General features: G+C 43.6%; 1 protein-coding gene across 5 annotated transcripts in view; it reads left to right on the forward strand.

The window, feature by feature from the left end:
* The window catches only part of KCNC1 (potassium voltage-gated channel subfamily C member 1), a 434,047-nt gene that overhangs the window by 387,720 nt on the left and 33,271 nt on the right, over positions 1 to 13,056 (forward strand). The gene's annotated exons all lie outside the window — the stretch shown is intronic.

Here is a 13,056-nt window from a genome sequence, read left to right on the forward strand (position 1 = left end):
TAGGGCATGGTGCCGAGAAAAGCCACACAGAAAACAATTCAATCTAAGTGTATTCTACAAGCTGTGCCTAGATTTAGGTGTGGTATATAGAATACACTTAGTTGATATCCTAGTGCCTAAAACTACATGCTTCCATTTATGCCAACCAAAAAGTGGCATAAATCCCAACACATAGATTTAGGCGCAGAAGGCCATATTCTATAACAACGTGCATAAATTTTGAAATGCCCACAAAATGCCCATTTCCCTACCCATAATCACACCCCTTTTTGTCTGCGTTCAAAGAAGAGCAACCAGAATGATAAAGGGGATGGAACTCCTCTCATATAAGGAAAGGCTAAAGAGGTTAGGGCTCTTCAGCTTGAAAAAGAGATGACTGGTAAAAGTGAACCAATTTTTCACTCTTTCGTAAAGTACAAAGACCAGGGTACACTCAAGGAAATTAAATAGAAATACTTCTAAAACAAATAGGAGGAAAAAATTTTTTCACTCAAAGAATAGTTAAGCTCTGGAACTCGTTCCCAGAGGATGTGGTAACAGCAGTTGGCATATCTGGGTTTAAAAAAAGGTTTGGACAAGTTCCTAGAGGAAAAGTCCATAGTCTGCTATTGAGATAGACATGGGGGGAAGCCATGGAATGTTGATACTATTTGGGTTTCTGCCAGGTACTTTCTGGCAGAAACCCCTTACCAGGGGTTAAGCCTTCCTCAGCTGAGAGGTGCCCAGCTCTACCACCGGCTGCCTTTCAGGTGCTGTGGAGGACTTGCAGCTCATCTGCATATCCTTTACAGCCTTCTCCGGGGTGACTCCCAAGTCAGGGCCTCCGCTCTAGTTGCCCAGTGCTCCCACCAGGTGCTGTGGAGGACTTGCAGCCCTTCTGCATTTCCTCACAGCTATATCCGGGGTGACTCCCAGGTCCACCCCGATCTTCCCAGGACCCTCGCTCCAGTGCCCAGGATTTCCAGGTGCTTTTTTGGCCAGGATCAGGCGACCCTCAGGAGGAGGAATGCTGGCTTTGGCCTAACCCCTGGTAAGCTTTCCTCAGCTGAGAGGTGCCCACCTCTACCACCGGCTGCCTTTCAGGTGCTGTGAAGGACTTGCAGCTCATCTGCATATCCTTTACAGCCTTCTCCGGGGTGACTCCCAGGTCCACTCCGATCCACTCAGGGCCTCCGCTCTAGGTGCCGCGCGCTGGGCATTTTTCTCTTTACATCTATTTTTCTCCTAGTTACTACTTATGGCTCCAGTACACATTTTCTTCTTGGCACTGTCCCTTCCAAATTTGTTTCTCCATCTTAAACCACTGTACACTGCAGGAACACAATTTCCACCATCTGTATTCGTCATCTCACCTTTTTTCCTCTTCCTTTTTCTCAGCTCTCAACCTTAAACATTTCCTTCCTTCTATTCATCCATCTCTTTTCTATCTGAGAACATCTCACCTTCGTCGCCTTCGTCGCTGTCATCGTACTCTTCTCCGTACTCTCTTACTCTTTCTCCTGCTCTCTGCTGGGGACATTAATCCCAATCCTGGTCCTCCACACCTGTCCTCGTCCTATCCATGCAAACGATTCTGGGATGTCTCCAATCTCATCTCTATTCCCCTCCTCCCCCCCTCTTCCCTCCCCTTCTCGTGTGCCCTGTGGAATGCCCGCTCGGTCTGCAACAAACTTTCCTTCACCTATGATCTCTTCATCTCCCGTTCCCTTCAACTGCTCGCCCTAACTGAAACCTGGCTCACCCCTGACGACTCTGCCTTAGTCGCAGCCCTATGCCATGGAGGTTATCTTTTTCCCACACTCCCCGCCCAGTTGGCCGCGGAGGAGGCATCAGATTTCTACTTTCGCCCTCCTGTAGTTTTCAACCCCTCCTCCTACCGCAATCTCACTGCTTCTCATCCTTTGAAGTTCACTCCATCTGTCTATTCTACCCGCTGCCACTCAGAGTTGCAGTCATTTACCACCCCCCTGATAAGTCCCTCTCTTCCTTCCTTACCGACTTCAATGCCTGGCTCTCCGTTTTTCTTGAACCCTCATCTCCGTCCCTCATTCTTGGAGACTTTAACATACACGCTGACGACCCATCCGACTCTTACGCTTCTCAGTTCCTCACTCTGACATCCTCCTTCAACCTCCAGCTGAGCTCCACCACCGCTACTCACCAAACTGGCCATTGTCTTGACCTCGTCCTCTCCTCTACCTGCTCACCCTCCAAATTCTGCGCCTCAGCTCTTCCTCTCTTCGATCATCACCTGATCACCTTCACACTTCATCACCCTCAGTCCCGCCCAACACTAACCACTACTTTCAGGAATCTCCAGGCTGTCGACCCTCCCACCTTATCCTCTAGTATCTCTAATCTCCTCCCTTCCATCATGTCCTCCGAGTCTGTCGACAAGGCTGTCTCTGCTTACAACGCCACTCTCTCCTCTGCTCTGGACACCCTTGCACCATCTATCCCCCGTCCCACAAGGCGTACTAATCCCCAGCCCTGGCTGACACCTTGCATCCGATACCTTTGCTCCTGTGCCTGATCTGCTGAACGTCTCTGGAGGAAGTCTCGCACCCATACCGACTTCATTCATTACAAATTTATGCTATCCTCCTTCCAGTCCTCCCTATTCCTTGCCAAACAGGACTATTACACCCAATTGACTAATTCTCTCGGCTCCAACCCTTGTCGTCTCTTCGCCACCCTCAACTCCCTCCTCAAAGTGCCCTCCACTTCCCCCCCCCCCCTCACTCACTCCTCAATCACTGGCTGACTACTTCCGCGACAAGGTGCAGAAGATCAACCTCAAATTCACTACCAAGTCACCTCCTCCTCTTCACCTTTTAACCCACTCCCTCAACCAACCAACCCAGGCCTCCTTCTCCTCTTTTCCTGATATCACCGAGGAGGAAACCGCCCACCTTCTTTCCTCCTCGAAATGCACCACCTGTTCCTCTGATCCCATCCCCACCAACTTACTAAACACCATCTCTCCTACTGTCACCCCCCCCCATCTGTCATATCCTCAACCTCTCTCTCTCCACTGCAACTTTCCCTGACACCTTCAAGCATGCTGTAGTCACACCACTCCTTAAAAAACCATCACTAGACCCTACCTGTCCTTCCAACTACCACCCCATCTCCTTCCTACCCTTCCTCTCCAAGATACTTGAACACGCTGTTCACAGCCGCTGCCTTGATTTTCTCTCCTCTCATGCCATCCTCGATCCACTGCAATCCGGTTTTCGCCCTCTACACTTGACAAAAACGGCACTCACTAAAGTCTGTAATGACCTGTTCCTTGCAAAATCCAAAGTTCACTACTCCATCCTCATCCTCCTCGACCTATCCGCTGCTTTTGACACTGTCAATCATAATCTACTCCTTGCCGCACTATCCTCATTTGGATTCCGGGGCTCTGTCCTCTCCTGGTTCTCCTCTTATCTCTCCCACCATATCTTCAGAGTACATTCTCATGGATCTTCCTCTACCCCCATCCCGCTCTCTGTTGGTGTTCCTCAGGGATCTGTGCTTGGACCCCTTCTTTTCTCAATCTACACCTCTTCCCTGGGCTCGCTGATCTCATCTCATGGTTTCCAATATCATCTTTATACTTATGACACCCAGCTTTATCTCCCCACACCTGATATCACTGCGGAAACCCAGGCCAAAGTATCGGCCTGCTTATCCGACATTGCTGCCTGGATGTCCAACCGCCACCTGAAACTGAACATGGCCAAGACCGAACTCATTGTCTTTCCACCCAAACCCACTTCTCCTCTCCCTCCACTCTCTATTTAAGTTGATAACACCCTCATCCTCCCCGTCTCATCTGCTCGCAACCTCGGAGTCATCTTCGACTCCTCCCTCTCCTTCTCTGCGCATATGCAGCAGACAGCCAAGACCTGTCGCTGCTTTCTCTATAACATCAGCAAAATTCGCCCTTTCCTCTCTGAGCACACCACCCATACTCTCATCCACTCTCTCATTACCTCTTGCCTTGACTACTGCAACCTACTCCTCACTGGCCTCCCACTTAACCATCTATCCCCCCTTCAATCCGTTCAGAACTCTGCTGCACGTCTTATCTTCCGCCTAGACCGATATGCTCATATCATCCCTCTCCTCAAGTCACTTCACTGGCTTCCGATCAGGTACCACATACAATTCAAGCTTCTCTTATTAACCTACAAATGCACTCAATCTGCAGCCCCTCACTACCTCTCTACCCTCATCTCCCCTTACGCTCCTACCCGTAACCTCCGCTCACAGGACAAATCCCTCCTCTCAGTACCCTTCTCCACCACCGCCAACTCCAGGCTCCGCCCTTTCTGCCTCGCCTCACCCTATGCTTGGAATAAACTCCCTGAGCCCATACGCCAAGCCCCCTCCCTGCCCATCTTCAAATCCTTGCTCAAAGCCCACCTCTTCAATGTTGCTTTTGGCACCTAACCATTATTCATCTGTTCAGGAAATCTAGACTGCCCCAATTTGATTGACTGCACTTTTTTGTCCTTTAGATTGTAAGCTCCTTCGAGCAGGGACTGTCCTTTGTGTTAAATTGTACAGCGCTGCGTAACCCTGGTAGCGCTTTATAAATGTTAAGTAGTAGTAGGTACTTGTGACCTGGGTTGGCTACTGTTGGAAGATGGACCATTGATCTGACCCAGCATGACTATTCCAAAATCCCTACAGCTGGTTTGTGCTAACCTAGGGAAGGCACATCAGGATTAACATCAACTCTAGCCACAATAAATTTCATCAGTTGCTTAGGCTCAAAGAAAATAACATTTTTTAACTGATACATAACACAACATTTTGCAGGAAATTTCAAAATGAATGTGGCACCCAAACTAGGGTCCTCGGCCTAAGTGCCAAGAGCTCCTTCCTACGTCTTTCTGACACTTGCGAAAAGTCAGGAAATATACAAATTGTTGAGCCAAGGAACTGATGATGGAAATATTCTTATTTGGATAATTTCTGTACTTGTCCCCATTTATATTATGGGCTAAATAATGGTATTCTTTTTTCCTAAGAATTTCTTGATTCCTTGTTAATATTTCTGGGATTCTTTTCAAGATATGGATATATTCTTGATTAGTATTTGAAAAGCATAAATATAAACATTTTTAAATGATTAATTTAGGGCCCTGTTTACTAAGCTGCACTAGCGTTTTTAGCGCATGCTAGTGCTAGAGACACCGATATATTCCTATGGGTGTCTCTAGCATTAGTGTCCGCTAAAAATGCTAGCGCACCTTAGTAAACAAGGCCCTTAGAGTCTCTTCCTCTAACTTATTAGTGCAATTTTAAAAGACTCTCTTGCAAGCTTTGTTTCTTGAATGGCAGGTGCAAGGCTGCAGTAAATGTAATCAATTTGTGTACAGCAAAGTACCTAACTAGTTAAATGTATTTCAAAGCAGTGTTTAAGTTACATTTAGAAATATAGAAAACTGTAGGCAGATAAAGACCATATGGCCCATCCAGTCTGCCCATCCATGCCATCTTCTCTCCCTATCACTCTCTTACAAATCCTATGTACTTGCCCCAAGCTCTCTTGAATTCAGATACTGTTTTCATCTCCACCACTTCTACCAGGAAGCCATTCCACAAATTCACCACCTCCTGTGCATTCATGCCACATAGGTATTTAAATGTCTCTATCGTATCTCCCCTTTCCAAGTATACATATTGAGATCTTTAAGTCTGCCCCATACACTTTAAGAAAAAGACCATTGACCATTTTAATAGCTGCCCTCTGGTCCGACTCCATCCTGTTTATATCTTTTTGTAGCTGCGATCGCCAGAATTGTACACAATATTCTTAGCTGCAATAAAAGGGGGTCTGCGCTAGCATCATTGCGTGTTTTTTACATGCACTGAAGCCCCCTTTTACTGTAGCCATTTCAGAGGGGCAGTAAGGATTCCCGTGCCAATCCAGTGATAACCAGGCAGTGTACGGCGCTGCCCGATTACCACCAAGTAAGCACCAGCACTACAAAAATAGACAATAAAAAATAAACTACCCAGGCCCACCCATACAACCCACTTTAATGCCTGCAGGTATAGTTAAGGGGGTAAATTAAAAGACATGCTGTGGGAAAAGCAGTTTTTTTTGCCCCAAAACTGCCCAGATAATATTCCTTTATTTGCCTAGGGACCCTTTTATTAAAGTGCAGTAAGTTTGTGCAATAAGAGCAAAGGCTGTGTGGTAATTCGCATGGAGCAATAGCTTAGTGAGTTATACAGTTGCCTAGAAAGCATATTGTAGGTTCAAGTTCCATCTTTGCAATACAGCTTAGTGAGTAAAACGGTTGCCTATAAACCAAAGCATAAGGTTGTAAGTTCAAATTCCACCTTTGCAGATGAAGCTATAGCTTAGGGGTCCTTTTACCAAGCCATACTGAAAAGTGTCCAGCGTTGGTGTCAATGAATGAGTTTTCCATGTGCTGTGGCCATTTTTAGCGAGGCAGTAAAATGGCTGCTTTGCCATATTTTTTTGTAATGGCCACGTGCTAATTTCCCCAGCGCATAGCCATTACTGCGGGAGCTCTTACCACCACCTATTTAAGAGGCAGTAAGGGATCCCAAGCTCCACACTAATCGGGTAGCATGTGGTAATGTGCCCGCACTACCTGATTAGCACAGGCACGCCTACTCTCTGCCCATGAGTATGCCTCCTTCACTGGAAAATAAAAAATATTTTTCAGCGTTGGATTAGCACGTCCTGTGGTAGGTCCACATTAGGTCTACTGTGCCTTACTAAAAGGGCTCCTTAGTGAGTAAAACAGTTGCCTATAAACCAAAGTAGCAAACTCAGGGTGTAGGTTCCAGTTCCACCTTTGTATCACCTCTGCTGTTTTGTTTGTCGTTTCAGCTCAAGAGATGTGGAAGTTGGTTCTTGTGTTATTTTTTTCCAGCAATTGTTGAGGACATGCTCAGCATGTCCTCTGCAGTTATCACACTGAAATGGTCCGGAACTTGCATTAAAACACATAACTGCTGAGACAGAATCTGTGCTTAGTGTACATTATCGAAGCCCCTAACTTTAGGCAACTTTTTGAGATGTACCCCTAACTGCTTAATGCACTTTAGTAAAAGGGCCTCCTAGTTTTCATAAAAACTCAAGGCAGCACACATCATAAAACAATAACAAATACAAAACACACAATAATATATAAAATAAAATAAACCCTGTCCTAAGAATGCCTGCATTCATGCTAAGCAAAGTTCCGTGAGGTATTCCTGAGGGCAGAGCTGGAGAGGGGTTAGCAGTTGTGCGCATGGTTTATAAAATGTACTTGTAAAATAAGCTGGGAAATTTGTGTGTACTGAATACAGAGCTGCCAAGTTACCCAGTTCCAGGAAGGAGACATTTTGGCTCATCCTGGTTTTAAACTTACATCTCAAAGTAGTGTGGGATTTGTATTTCTATTCTATTCTACAATTTCGATAGGAAAGAGGAACAAAGAAAGAGAGGAGAGGAAGCAAAGAGGGTCAGAGGGAGTGATAGGGAGGGGAACAGGGTCATAACGCAGCGTACGTATTTACCCTGACTCAGCCAGTATCTGAATAGGCATCATGGAAAAGAAATGTCTTTAAACCTGTTATATGTTTCAATCATCTTTATTAAAGTTAGGAAGAAAAACCATGAACAAAGCAACATAAATTTTCAGATTTCAACTTAGAAAGCTACCATACTAGTTCTCTGGCAATAAAAGTAGAATGCAATACATAAAGTTAAACAACCCCTACCCCTCTCCCCACTCCCCCTGCTGTTTCCTACCCCATCCCAGATACTCTATGGCAGGTCCACAACAAAGAACTTGAGCTTGCTCAACGATTAAGATGGCTGAGAGCCAAGGGCTGCAATGTATCCCAAAATTGCTCCCAAACACTTTGAAAGGGAAATGGAACTTGATATACTGCCTTTCTGAGGTTTTTGCAACTACATTCAAAGTGGTTTACATATATTCAGGTACTTATTATTTTTGTACCATGGACAATGGAGGGTTACATGACTTGCCCATAGTCACAAGGAGCTGCAGTGGGAATTTAACTCAACTCCCCTGGATCAAAGTCCACTGCACTAACCACTAGGCTACTCCTCCAGAGTCCAGAGGGTATGGATAAATCAGAAAAACTACAGCGTTCCATTGACAACAGTGGAATCATGTTGGACTTGCCAGGAATCAAGTATGGGTGATGAGGTGCCCCTTCATTGTAGCAGAATTGACTTCTTACCCATCAACAGAGCATGTCGAAGGAAACCTAAGATATCCTGTGTGGCAGGCTGGGAGATTTCAAATTTGTTAAACAACAGCTAGGGTGATACTATAATGTTCCAGGACCACATTGTAGACATGCTATAGAGCACACGTGTCCAGAAATTCTGGATCCGAGAGCAAGTCCAGAACATATGGCTCAAAGTTGCAGGCAAATAGTTACACTTAGAGCAAGCTGCCGAAAGGCTAATTGAAGCTATGTGAGCTCAGAGTACAGCAAGATATAGAAGGAGGGCAAATTTATATTGGAGCTCCCATAACCCAACATTGCAAAGATGATGCTGTGTGGCCAATATGAAATCCTTTAACAGGTCAGCTGATACACACACATAAAGGTCTATCAACCATGCAGCTGCATCTCCTCCATTGTATCTTGCAAGAAACGATGATGATAGGTAAGAGGAACTGGGTTCTGGGATCCCAAGGTCAAGGCAGAGTTGATAATGTCCTGAACATGTTCGGTCAGGTTCTACCAACTAAGACTGCAAATACAATGTTGAATTTGAAGGTATGCAAAACTATCAGATGCCATCAGATGGAATTCCTTAACTGCCCCTCATCAGCTAGCAGCTGAAAAAGATAACAAATCCCATGAGCATGCCAGCAGGCGAAAACCACAGTCTGGGTTAAAACGCAGGGCTAAAAATGGTGAAGCCACCGCTGAAAAACAAATTATGGCAGCATAGCCATCGCCATGCAGCCCAGGCCATTCTGAGAAAAAAATTTCCTTTCAACATCAAGGGGGTATGCCCTGGAATAGTGTGGATCTGCCAGCTGAAATGCTCACGCGGGGCAAAGGAGGTTTCCACCACAATCACGGAAAAAGTCCCATTGTTTCTGAACCAATCATTGAGATGTTGCATAGAACATGCCATAGTTAGATACCTTACATTTAACAACCCCAAACCCCCATGTCTCCTGGGTTTCTGTAAAACTGAAAAAGGGAGCTTGGCACATCCCCCCCTCTCCGTCACAAGAACTTTTGCAAGATGTTATGCTAAAACCGTGCTTCTCTAACTCTGAGATATAATGGGAGCATCTGAAAAATATAGAGGAATAGTGGGGCAAGCATCATATTAAAAAGTCTAATGCAGCCTATCAAGAAAACTGGGAGAGAGTGCCAGAGTCCAAGTTTTGTATGAAGCTGTTTCAACAAGGGTCTGACATTGCATTGATATAAGCTAGTTAAGTCTGGAATGTATACCCCCATATACTTTACAGAGCCCGCTGCCCATGTTAGGAGAAAGTCACCTGACCACTCATCCCGGTAACACTTGAGACTTTTGCAAATTAAGACAAAAGCCTGACAGTTCCCCAAACACTGAAGCAATCTCAGGGCCTCAGTAAGGGACTGGCAGGGTTCTCGCAATAGATCACCTGCATACGCCAGCACCTTCATGGCCATCCCACGAATCTGTACCCCTAGAACTGCATCAGATTTCCCAAGGCAACATAGCAGGGGTTCTAAGGACAAAATAAATAATAAAAGGGGACAGGGGGCAGTCCTGTTGTATACCATGCTGGATGGGAAAATAAGCTGTCTGAACAGCTGACTGAAGCTTGCGGGTCAGCATACAGAGCCGCCATAGCTGCTGCAAACCAGCCCGAGATACCCACGTGCTCCAAAATAGCGAAAAGAAAGGGCCAACACAATTCATCGAATGCATGTTCCGCATCGATCCAACAGTGGGTCAGCAGCCTGGGAGCCGTGAAGCATAGACAGTATCAACTTTTGGATATTGAGCACCGATTGCTGGCCCTTAACAAAACCAACCTGTTCCTCCCCAATCAAAGTAGGTAAGTGTGTTACCAAACAATCTACAAAAATGCAAGATAATAGCTTCACATCAATGTTAATAAGAGAATGGAATGGTACGACCCCGGTAGGGACTGTGGATGACCAGGTTTAGATAACAAACTAATTAAAGCAGTGTTAGCATGCAGCAGGAATGTATGGCCCTCCACCAAGAAAACAACAGGGTAACCGATCCACAAACTCCAAGATGGGAAACAAACAAAGCAGACCAGTATATAAAAAGACCAAATTTTAATGGAAAATTGTTGAATAAAATTAGAAAGCCCGACATAGGCCGTGTTTTGCCCAACTGGGCTGCATCAGGGACTACAAAAAAAACAATTATACGACAATTAAAAACAAATTAATCATATAATAATAAAAAAACAATTAAAAGACAATCATAATTAAAAAAAATAATCATAATTAAAAACATATGATCATGATCCAAGGCTAGGCTGATATTACAAAACACCATGATAATATAATCCAACATTGAAATAAAACATCATAATAATAAAACACCATAATAAATAAAAAATTATGAACATATGGATTGAATATTAAAATAATTTATATATATATATATATATATATATATATATATAATAAAATATATAACCATATAAGATAATAACGTAACACACCAAAAACAGGAATATGACAGTACATATATCTTGAATATAGATATATAACATACATATAAAATACATATTAAAATAATAAAAAAAATAATAATAAATATTAAGTAAATTAAATATATGCTGCAATATGACCAAACATGCAAATCTAAAATAGAAAACGAAAATTGATCATGCGTATATTTATAATAAATTGGACACCTACCTAATGGATGTCTGTGTAACCTTATAATTTCCACTTAAAAATCTGTAAATCAAATGAAACTCTTAAACCAGTGATGGAATTAGAAAAATATGAATTTAAAAAATTAAATTAAAAAGAAAAAACAGTAAAAAATGGAAAATAAAAAAAGGAAAATAAAAATATTAATTATTAATAAATAAGCATAAATAAATAATAATAATAATGAAATATATATCATCAAAGAAAGCTGAATAATAAAATAAAATAAATTACCCATTTGCTGGACTCCCATATGTGAAGTGGAATTTTAAAGACAGCTTTACCAGAGGCAATTCAAAAAGAGTCCTATGACAAACGTTTGACAATGTATCAGAGATATGCTATTATGTTAAACTTAATATAAGCAACGGGATCTACAGCAACTTGTAGAATTCTCCCATGAACCCATCTGGGCCAGGGGCTGCGTGTAATTTTAGGGCCTTTATAGTGGTCTGCAATTCCTTTGCTCGCAAAGGTTGATTAAAAAAGCCACTACATCTGCCGAAAGACGTGGTGGCAGACCCACATGTTGTAATCCGAGAGGACCTTCTCTGGATATTCATGATCCCTCCCACAGGCATAAAGATGTTGGAAGTGAGACCGAAAAATCTCTGCAATCTCTGTCATTTTATTAGTAACCTCGCCAGAAGGAGGCTGAATCGAGGAAATGTAGTGCCTTGGCCACTTTTGCTAATAGCTTACCCAAGCGGTTACCGAATAGGAAAAAATGATATTTACAGTATAGAAGCATGTGGAATGTACATTCATGCAACAGTGTGTTCAGGGATACTCGAGTAGCTGTCAGTGTCTCAAACAGAGCTGGAGTGGGATGGGTAATGTAACGATGTTTGAGTGCGCAGAACTTCCTCTCAAGAATCATTATGCCCTGTGTAATTCTGCGGTTGCGAGCACTGACAAATGTGATGATGTCCCTGCACAATACGGCTTTCACTGTAGGCCAAAATAGTTGTTGATTATAAGATAAAAATGTTTCCCAGCGCTGCTGCAGGATGTCCGAAAATCTGCAGAGGCTCTAGTTCCATATCAAGCCAGACCACGGCACGTCAGATATTTCCTCTGGACTGATAATGGCATTGCGTACCAAAATATAATCCAGCTGAGATAGCGTGTCATGACCACGGGATGGAGCAGGTACCATGTATCCACCAAATCCATGGAAGTGAATCAGTTTAAATGAAGGAACAAAAAGTAGATTTTGGTCTAAAAAACAAAGGCTCCTAACTGGGGTGTATGGTATGTAAGCACAGTGGTTGGCCTGAGTGCAGCACTTTGAAGATCAGAAGGTTGTAGGTTCAAGTTCCATCTGGGTATGGTGATATACAAAGAGACAAGAAACAGAGCTACACAAAAATACTCATAATTTTTAAAAGGTCCATATATAATCAATTAATAGACACTGATTTATCATAAGTACATAAGTAATGCCATACTGGGAAAAGACCAAGGGTCCATCGAGCCCACTATCCTATCCACGAAGCGGCCAATCCAGGCCAAGGGCACCTGGCAAGCTTCCCAAACGTACAAACATTCTATACATGTTATTCCTGGAATTGTGGATTTTTCCCAAGTCCATTTAGTAGCAATTTATGGACTTGTCCTTTAGGAAACCGTCTAACCCCTTTTTAAACTCTGTCAAGCTAACCGCCTTCACCACGCTCTCCTGCAACGAATTCAAGAGTTTAATTACGCGTTGGGTGAAGAAACATTTTCTCCGATTTGTTTTAAATTTACTACACTGTAGTTTAATCGCATGCCCCCTAGTCCTAGTATTTTTGGAAAGCGTGAACAGACGCTTCACATCCACCTGTTCCACTCCATTCATTATTTTATATACCTCTATCATGTCTCCCCTCAGCTGTCTCTTCTCCAAGCTGAAAAGCCCTAGCCTCCTTAGTCTTTCTTCATAGGGAAGTCGTCCCATCCCCGCTATCATTTTAGTCGCCCTTCATTGCACCTTTTCCAGTTCCACTATATCTTTCTTGAGATGCGGCAACCAGAATTGAACACAATACTCAAGGTGCGGTCGCACCATGGAGCGATATAACGGCATCATAACATCCTCACACCTGTTTTCCATACCTTTCCTAATAGTACCCAACA

Source organism: Microcaecilia unicolor, chromosome 4, assembly GCF_901765095.1.
Source record: "Microcaecilia unicolor chromosome 4, aMicUni1.1, whole genome shotgun sequence".
Taxonomy (NCBI): Eukaryota; Metazoa; Chordata; class Amphibia; order Gymnophiona; family Siphonopidae; genus Microcaecilia; species Microcaecilia unicolor.